We start from the raw sequence: 10,656 nt of genomic DNA on the forward strand, positions 1-10,656 counted from the left end.
CCCATGTAAGTGACATGTGGGAGTTAGCAGATCCCTTCTTTTCCTGTGTAATAGGCAGGAGGGATTGAATGAGCTACCACACGTCCTGTCCAGTAGTTTGATTGGCTAAGTAACTTCCCCATATTCTTGTGAACCCAGATTGTGGTGCAGAATGAGCACCTCCGTTTACTGTGGAAATGTGCAGTGTCTGCCATTGCTGTTACATGAATGTTACCCAGGCTTTAACAGCATGATCTTGAATGGTGTCCAGTTCTAGTTGCACATGGACACTCTCTACTTCAAGAGCTGAGTAGTGACAACTTGTTTTGAACATGATGTAAACTTCTGTGAATATCCCCATTCTTTCTCAGTTTGGAATCAATGGCCTCCTCCGACACTGTTGGGATTCTATAATGACCAACTGGAGATGCCTGGGCTGAGGGAGCTACACCGAGGATCTCCTACAAATGTGTCCCATGGCTGAGATGATTGATGTCCGCTGGTGATAGCCATCTTCCGTTGTGCATGTGACTGATTCCAAACAGTGGAGAGGTCACAATCGATTCTCATTAAGTGCGATTTTGCTCAGACTCCTTGATGTCATCCTCAGTCTAATACTGCCTTGAGTTCAGGGCCAGTCTCTCTTACCTGAGCCCCCGTGTTTACTCTTTTGTTCACATCAATAGGTCATGGTGTAGAAGCAGAGAATGTTTTCTTCAAACAGAGGGTAGTGAATATCAGGAATTCTCTTGCACAGAGAGTTAAGGGAGCGAGATCACTGAAAGGGACCAATGGTGTTCTTCAGGGATCAATTCTGGGACCTCTGCTCGTTGTAACCTTTATAAATGACTTAGATGAGGAAGTGGAAGGGTGGGTTAGTAAGTTTGCTGATAACACGAAGGTTTGTAGATTGATACATAGCGTGGGGGGCTGTTGTAAGTTGCAACGGGATATTGACATAATGCCGAGCTGGGCTAAGAAGCGGCAGATGAAGTTCAAATTGGAAAAGTGTGAAGTGATTATTTTTGTAAGTTTGAATTTGAATTTGAATGCAGGGTTATAGGCAGAATTCTTTCCAGTGTGGAGTAATAGAGGGATCTTGGTGTTCATATCCTTACATCCTTCAAAGTTGCGGCCTAAATTGACCGGGTTGTTAACAAGGCGAATGGTGTTCGCGTTCATTAACAGGGTGATTGATTTTAAGAGCTGTGAGGTTATGCTGCAGCTCTATAGAGCCCTGGTTAGACCACACTTGACATATTGGGTCCAATTTTGGTCATCCAATTAAAGGAAAGATACGGAAAATTTAGAAAGGGTGTAGAGGAAATTTACCAGAATGCTGCCTGGACTGGAGGGTAGGTCTTATGAAGAAAGTTTGACAGTTAGGGCTTTTAACATTGGTGTGAAGAAGGATGAGAGGTGACTTGATAGAGATAAACAAGATGGTGAGAGGCATATATATATATTGGATAGCCAGAGGCTTTTTCCAAGCCAGAAATGGCTATCACGATGGGGCATCATTTGAAGTGAGGTTTCGAGGAGATCTCAGAGGTCAGATCCTTACACAGAGAGTGGTGGGTGCATGAAATGCACTGCCAGCAGTGGGATTTAGTCAGGTATATTAGGGACATGTAAGTGACTCTTACATAGGCACATGGGAGGATAGTACAATGTAGTGTATCTAGTCTAGTCTTTTCGGAGAGTAGGATAAAAGATCGGTGGAACATCGAGGGCCGATGGGCCTGTACTGTGCTGTACTGTTCTATGTTGTATCTTCTATTTCAAGGGGGGTAGATGGAGTTTGACCCCTCAGAGACGTGAGGGCTATGAGGAATCGGGCATTAAAGAGGATTTGAGAACTAGAGCAGATCAACAATGACCTTAGTGAAGAGCAAGGCAGGATTGGGGTTTGAACGATTTGTTCCTGTTTCTGATGTTCTCCCATTCTGTTATTGAAAAGTTAGTGGGTGTGATTTTCCTGGTACGTCTGTTGTTGAATATTGCAGTTAAGGACACCAGAGGACTCTGTGAGAAATCACTAGGTGAGGTCTGGGGCAAGCATGTCAAACGTGTTCTTCACCATCCTGTGACACCACTTTCAAGGAACTGTCAACCTGCACCTGTAGGTCTCTTTGTTCAGTAACATTCCCGAGGGCACGACCCTGCTTTAATTTACCAAAATGTAAAACCTCACAAATATCTAAATTAAACTTATCTGCCAGTCCTTGGCCCTTTGATGGTCAAGGATGCCGCTGTACTGTAAGATAATCTTCTTCACTGTCCGCTACACCACTCTGTTGATGTTATCTGCAAACTTATTAACAATGCCTCTGATATTCACATCCAAATTATTTATCTGCATGTTGAAAAGCAGTGAGCTCAGCAGTGATTCTTTCAGGACACCCCTGGCCACATTCCTCCAGTCTGGAAAACAATCCTTTACCTTCAAGACAATTTTGTATTTAATTGGTTAACGTTCCCTGAATTCCATGTGACCTAACCTTAGTAATCTGTTAGAATTAGGAACCTCATTAAATGCCTAGCTGTAGCCAGTGTAAACAATGTACATCAGACTACCTTCTTCAACCTTCTTTGTCACGTCTTCAAAATACTCAATCACATTAATGATACTTGATTTACATGGCACAAAGCCATGTTGACTACCCCAAACCAGTCATTGTCTTTCTAAATGCATGTAAAACATATCCCTCAAAACCTCCTCCAACAACCTACACTATGCTGACGTTAGGCTCACTGAGTTGATAGTTAACTGTGTTTTTAGATCACTGTTTCCTTTTCTAGTCCCACTCTTCTACTGGTCCCAAAATTTTCAATTATTACTAGGTTAATGAAATGGCCAATGATACAGATCTCAGAGTGTGTCAGGGTCAGTGTTAGGAACAAGTCAGGCAGATTTCTTTCATCTGCTAAAACAACATGTTTACGACTAAAACAATGTTACTCAAACTATGATCGAAAGAAGAATGATGAGTGGGTATTGAAAACATGTACATTTAGTTTTCCCTTTGAAAAATACTGAGGAACACAAACACACACACACACACACACACACACACACACACACACACACACACACACACACACACACACACACACACACACACACATACACACACACACACACACACACACACTTGATGGAGAAACAACCTGGAAATCAAAATCTCTGCGATGTTAACTTGAAAGAACGTTGTCCAAATATTATTGGAACTCATGACAAAAGGAAAAATGAGAGTTTGGCCCAAATGTTATTCTACTTGTAGCGTCAGAGAGTCCTACAACATGAAGACAGGCGCTTTGCCCTAAATTAGTCTATGTTGACCTTAATGTCCATCCACGCTAAACCCATTCCCCTGCACTTGGCCCATATGTTTCTGAACCTTTCCTCTCCATGTTCTTGTTCAATTGCCTTTTAAATATTGTTAATGTAAATGTCTTAACCACTGACAGCTCATTCCATATGCATATCACCCTCTGTGAAACATATCCCCTTCTTGGTCTCTTTTATTATTTCCCCTCTAACCTTTAGCTGATGCACTCTAGTTCTCGATTCCAAAACTCCGGGAAAAAAGACTGTGATCATTCACCATATCCGTTCCTCCCATTATCTTGTACCTTTCCGCACCATCAGTCCCCCTCAGTCTCCTATGCTCTAAAGAAAAATGTCATTGCTTCTCCAACCTCTCCCTGTAAATCAGACTGTTGGGTTATGTGAACATCCTTGTAAATTTCGTCTGCAATCTTTCCAGTTTAATAACATCCTTCTGATAGCAATGTGACCAAAACTGAACACAACAATGCAAGTGCAGCCTCAGCAACATCCTGAAACTTGCAACAGAACTTCCCAACTTTCACACTCAATGCACTGACTGATGAATGCCAGTGTGCAAAAAACAATTTCACTCTACTGTCTGCCTGTGACTTTACTTTCAGAGAACCATGCACCTGTACTCTGTCCCTCTGTTCCACTACACCATTTAACTCCCTGCAATTCACCACGAAATTCCTGCCTTGATTTGACTTCACAAAATGCAAAACACACATTTGTCTGTATTAAACTACATTTTCCCATTTTTCGGCCCACTTCCCCAGCTAATCAAGGTCCTGCTACAATTTCTGAAAACTTCCATCACTTTCATCAGCAAATTCTGTTAGATTTACTGGTCTATAGTGTCCAGTTATTCCTTTCCTTCCCTTCTTGAATAAGGGAACAACATTCGCTACCCTCCAGTCTTCTGGGACCCCACCTGTAGCTAGCGATGATGCAAAAATATTAGCCAGAGTCCCTGTAGTTTCTTCTTTAGCCTCCTGCTGTGTTCTTTGATGCATATGATCAGAACCAGGAGATTTCTCCACCTTTCTACATTCTAATACCTGTACATCCAACACCTCCACTACTATGATGACTGTCCCCAAAGATATCACCACTAACTTCCATAAGCTCCCACATCAAGTCTTGATGTATTTATCTATGATAAATACAGAGGAGAAATATTAATTAAGAACCTTCAGAATTTCCTGCAGTTCTGCATATACATATCCACTTTGGTCCTTGAGGGGTCGTATTCTCACCGTAGTTATTCTCTTTTCTTTAATGTATGTAAACAACCTCTTTGGATTCATCCTGATCTTCTCAGCCAAGGTTATCTCGTGCCCCCTTCTCACCCTCCTGATTTCCTTCTTCAGTAAACTCCTGTATTCCCTGTATATGTCCAGGGATTCCTTTGATCCCATCTGCCTGCACCTCACCCACGCCTCCTTCTTTTGGTTAAAGCCTCAATATCTCTTGTCATCCAGTGTTTCCTCTTCATGCCAACTTTGCCCGTCACCCTCACGGGAGCATATAGACCTTGAACTCTTGTTATCTCATTTTTAAATGCCCCCCCCCCCCCCCCAGTTGCTGGAGGTCTGTTTGCCTGCAAACAAACTACTCCAATTAGCCCCTGCAAGTTTCTGTCTAATTCTATCAAAATTCACCTGGCCTCAAGTTAGATCTTGCAGCTGTGGACCAGTTTGTCCCTCTCCATAACTATTATAAAATTAATAGAACAATGGTAACTGGTCTCAAAGTGCTCCCCCACTGTCACCTCAGTCACCTGTCCTGCTCTATTTCCCAAGAGTAGGTCGAGTTTTGCCCCTCCCCAAGTAGGCTCCTCTACATACTGCTGGGGGAAATTTCCCTGAACACACTTCATACGTCCACCCAATCGAAGACCTTAATTCTGTGTAAGTCCCAGTCTATGTTAGGAAAGTTAAAATCTCCTGCAATGACAATCCTACTGACCTTGCAAGTCTCCCCAGTCACTCCACATATTTTTCTTCCTCGAATTCCCATTGACTATTTGGGGGCCTATAGTACAACCCCAATAATGTCACCATTCCATTCTCAATTCTTAGTTCCACCCGCAAAGCTTCACTGGAAGATCCTTCAGTTATTTTATATCTGGTCACTGCTGTGATACTCACCTTAATCAAAAATGCAACTCTCCCTCTGCTCCTTACATCACCACTCTCCTGCCTAAAGTAGCTGTACCCTGGTACATTAAGCTGCCAGTCCTGTCACTCCCTTTGCCCTGTTTGTGTAATGGCTACGATATCCCAGTCCCACGTACCTATCCCCGCCCTGAGTTTATCAGCCTTAGCTGTCAGCCATCTTGCATTGAAACAGATGCAACTTAATCCAACAGATTTCTTGCCCTCTGTCGTGTTCCAGCCTGACCTGTCTCTTCACTTTACTGTTTCTGATTACTGTATCTCCTTCCATCCTCGCACTTTTCTCCCTACTGTTGAGGATCCCACTCTCAATAGCATCCCCAGCCCCAGTCAATCAAGTTTAAACCCTCCCTTGTAGCACCAGCAAACTTGCCTGGCAACATATTGGACACCCTCTAGTTCAGGTATAACCAGTCCCTCTTGAACAGGTTACCTCTGCCCCACCAATGATCTAAAAATCTGAATTTCTGCCTGCTGCACCAATTCTTTAGCCACACATTCATCTGTTATGTCCTCCTGTTCTTACCGTCACTAGCATGTAGCACTGGAAGTAAACCGGATATTACCAATGCCATGGGCATGGTTTTTATCTATTTTTCCTAGTTCTCCACAATCACTCTGCAGGACCTCATCCCTATTTCTACCTCTATCATTTGTACCAACGTGCACAATGACCTCTGGCTGCTGCCCCTCCCCCTTGAGAACGATTTGCAGCTGCTCTGAGACATCCTGGACCCTGGCATTTGTGAGGTTACACACAATCCCACAATCCTGGGTTCCCATTTGCAGCCACATAATCTCCTGTCTGTCTGACACCATCCCCCAACCCCACCACCACCACCACCAAACTATCGAATCTTAATAATTATTTCTGAAGTTATTCTGCTCACACAAGCTTCTGAAAATGTGATTCCTTCCCGGAGCAGATGAAATTGGCTGAATTCCCTTTCCTTCAAGCAGTGGGGAGTTTTCAATGAATCCTCAACCGGAGTCCTCTGTGAGTGATAAAACCGACTATGTTTTTGTTTTTGCTCGCACACATTGCTGTGATGAGGGACAGGGAAAGAGAAAGGGAGGAACAAGCTGTTTCTTCTCAGATGGGTTGCATTTTTCCAGCTCTAAATTGATTCAGAGATGTTGTCAGTACGCAAACTGAACCATATGAGCTCTCCTTGAACATTGTTTGAATGATATGACGCCACCACATTCCCTGCTCCATGCAGGTGCATCTATGGTGCTGTCATACACAGAATCATTTCATTAACAAATAATTACCCTACTTGATCTGAAGATGTGTTTATATGTGCCTGCGTAATATAAAAATAAAATGTTTAATATCTTCACAATATGTGCATTAAAATGATTATGTTTTATTCTTAAAGAAATACAGAGATTGCTGGAAATGCTCAGCACGTCAGGCAGCATGTCTGAAGCGAAATGAGAGTTATCCTTTCTGGTCCAGTGACCCTGCCTCAGAATCTGTCTTATTCTTAAATTACATTCCCACTTTTATTCTCCCACACAAGAGGAAATATCTATCAGGTATTCACTAGCTGCACGCACCTCATGATTGTATATGATCAATAAGAACATCTCTCGTTCTCAGGCCTAAACTGGTAATCCTTCATAACATAATGCCTTCATCCCAAGGCGGAGTAAAGAAAAGTATCTTTGTAATGTTTGAAAACAACTTCGCTTATTTTTCAGTTTTGGGGATCATAACTTCAAACTTTACGTCAGATGTGGTCTCCGCAATGCCTTTTACAGATGCAGGGAAATATTGCTAAGTTCAAACCCGATACCCATTGCACGAAACAGCATCATTCCGTTTCCCTTCCAAATCAATTGACGCATCTTCACAGTAACTTGATGTGATTCACATACTAAGACACACAAATCCCTGTATACCACCAAGTTCTGCATTCTCTCTCCATTTAAATTATTTATGCTGTTTTGTTAATTCCCCAAAACACAAAGTTCCAGTCACCCACATTGTACTGCTTTGTTTTTGCTGCAGGTTTACTCACTGCCCTCCCCTGTCTGTATCCCATTGCAGAAGCTCTGCTTCCACTTGACTCCTTATTGACTGTTTGTCCTGGTGTATGAACAAACTGAGCTCCAGTTCATTCAGCCTCTTCATCCAAGGCATAAACCTAGATTATAAACTGTTGATAAACTCACACTGATCCCTGAGGAATTCCACTAGTTACAGCTTTCCAAGCTGAAACTTATCTCTACTCTGTATTTCTAGCTAGTTAGCCAGGGCTTCCCTGTTCCTGTGTAGCTGCCCAGAAAGGTTGTATAGCCTCTTCCTGTGCAATGTAACTTAGTCAATGGGTTGAATGAATATATTCTATTCCTGTGTAACTCCATTGAGAGGCAGAATGGTCTCCTCCTCTGTGATTATAATGCATTTGACTGGCTGAAAGGGGCCTACCTCTCTCTCTCTCTGTAACAGCTTCGAGGGGAGAATGGGAGGACCACATGTGGGATAAGAGCAGCACTTGACCAATCGACCCCTCCAGCCTGCTGCTCAGTTTAGAAACGTCATGGCTGGACTGACTGTAGCTGAACACCCCTTTCCTGTCTGTTCTCAATAAACATTGATTCTGCGTCCCTTCAAAGATCAGTCAAGATCAGCCTTGAGTATTTTCAATGACCCAGTCTTCACTGTTCCCTGAGTATGACAGCGCCACAGATTGCACAGTCTGAAGGAGAACAGAACAATGTTATCTCAAAAGTTAATGGGAGACTCTTTAATTTTAAAGTGTGTTAACCTCACAGAAAGTCGCCCCCATTCTGAGAAATAACAGCACAACAAATGTGAACAGACGTAGACCAATCAGCTCCTCAAACATATTCCATAATCGCTTTGACTGTTCAGTAAAGTATTTATCAAGCTCAGCCTCCATTGCACACTCCAAAAAATATTCCTTTCATCTGAAGGCCACACAGCATAGGAAATTGAAATAAGATCATTTGGCCCATCAGCTCGACTTTGCTGTTCGGACCTGCCTGACATGTTTCTCAACACAATTCCCCTGCATCATCAATGTAACTCTGGACCCATGTTTTCATCAAAAATTATATATCTCTGTATTAAAGACATGACTGTACCTGTGTCTCAATATAGATGTGTGTTTGTGTGTGCGTCTGTTTCTGTGTATATCTGTTTAATAGAGGGATAAATGGTGGTGGAGGAGGGTTATGTGTGCGTGTTTTGTGTATATCTGTTTAATGCAGGACACGGGGTGGTGGTGGAGGATTATGTGTGTGTGTGTTCCTGTGTATAACTGTTGGTGACAGGTTTATGGTGGAGGGTTTGTGTGTGTTTTATTGTGCAAATCAGTTTAATGGCAGGAGACAGGGTAGTGGTGGAGGGTTGTGTGTGTGTGTGTGTTTCGGTGTATGTCTGCTTTATGGCAGGAGACAGGGTAGTGGTGGAGGGTTGTGTGTGTGTGTGTTTCGGTGTATGTCTGCTTTATGGCAGGAGACAGGGTAGTGGTGGAGTGTTGTGTGTGTGTGTGTTTCGGTGTATGTCTGCTTTATGGCAGGAGACATGGTGGAGGTGGAGGGTTGTGTGTGTGTGTGTGTGTTTCGGTGTATGTCTGCTTTATGGTAGGAGACATGGTGGAGGTGGAGGGTTGTGTGTGTGTGTGTGTTTCGGTGTATGTCTGCTTTATGGTAGGAGACATGGTGGAGGTGGAGGGTTGTGTGTGTGTGTTTCGGTGTATGTCTGCTTTATGGTAGGAGACAGGGTAGTGGTGGAGGGTTGTGTGTGTGTGTGTGTTTCGGTGTATGTCTGCTTTATGGCAGGAGACATGGTGGAGGTGGAGGGTTGTGTGTGTGTGTGTTTCGGTGTATGTCTGCTTTATGGTAGGAGACATGGTGGAGGTGGAGGGTTGTGTGTGTGTGTGTTTCGGTGTATGTCTGCTTCATGGCAGGAGACAGGGTAGTGGTGGAGGGTTGTGTGTGTGTGTGTTTCGGTGTATGTCTGCTTTATGGTAGGAGACAGGGTAGTGGTGGAGGGTTGTGTGTGTGTGTGTTTCGGTGTATGTCTGCTTTATGGTAGGAGACATGGTGGAGGTGGAGGGTTGTGTGTGTGTGTGTGTTTCGGTGTATGTCTGCTTTATGGTAGGAGACAGGGTAGTGGTGGAGGGTTGTGTGTGTGTGTGTTTCGGTGTATGTCTGCCTTATGGCAGGAGACATGGTGGAGGTGGAGGGTTGTTTTCAAACTGGAAACTTTGGACCAGATGTGATTCACAAGAAAAAGTGTTGGATCCTCTTTTGTTTGACATTTATATCAATAACTTGGATGAGAATTGTAGAAGACATGATTAGCAAATTTACAGCTGACATCAAGATTGGTTGTATCGTGGACAATGTTGACTTAACGATTTACAGTCAGTGATTATAACGATACCTTGATCAATTGAATATATGAATCGTAGACCTGTACAGCAGGGAAACAGTCCTTCTGACTCATCCAAGTCGGCCAGATATTCTGGATTAATCTTGTCCCATTTTCCAACATTTGTCCCACATCCCTCTGAACCATTCCTATTCATATACCCATGCCTTTTAAATGTGGTAATTGCACCATCCTCCACAACTTCCTCTGGCAACTCATTCCGTACATACACTACACTTGCGTGAAAAAGTTCACTCTAGGTCTCTCTTCAATCTTTCTCTTCCCACCTTAAAGCTATGCCCATTAGTTTTGGTCTTCCTATCTCTGGCAGATAGACCGAGACTATTTACCCTTCCCATGATTGTATAAACCTCTAGAAGGTATAAATGCGACTCCAATCAACATGAATGATTGTGTTTTCAGTCATCGTGGGCCTAAATTCTGAAATTCAATAATGACACCTCTTCTTTATCCATCAAGTCACAATACAAAAATCATTTTAATCCAACTTGTTCAGACATATAATGAAAGATCTCTGTCGGATTTGAACCTAGAGCCTCAGAGGTAGGGGCACTACCACTACTCAACAATAGCCTCGAAACCTGCAACATGATTGTCCTGCGTGCTTGTTCATCAGCCTGTTCTGACATGCTGTGACACACCTTCACAACAGGTAGGACATGAATCTAGATCATCTGATCCAGAGATTGTGACATTAAAACAGGTTCATGGTCTGAAATCAAATCCAGAAC

The sequence above is a fragment of the Chiloscyllium punctatum genome, chromosome 13 (genome assembly GCF_047496795.1).
Source record: "Chiloscyllium punctatum isolate Juve2018m chromosome 13, sChiPun1.3, whole genome shotgun sequence".
NCBI classification, from domain to species: domain Eukaryota; kingdom Metazoa; phylum Chordata; class Chondrichthyes; order Orectolobiformes; family Hemiscylliidae; genus Chiloscyllium; species Chiloscyllium punctatum.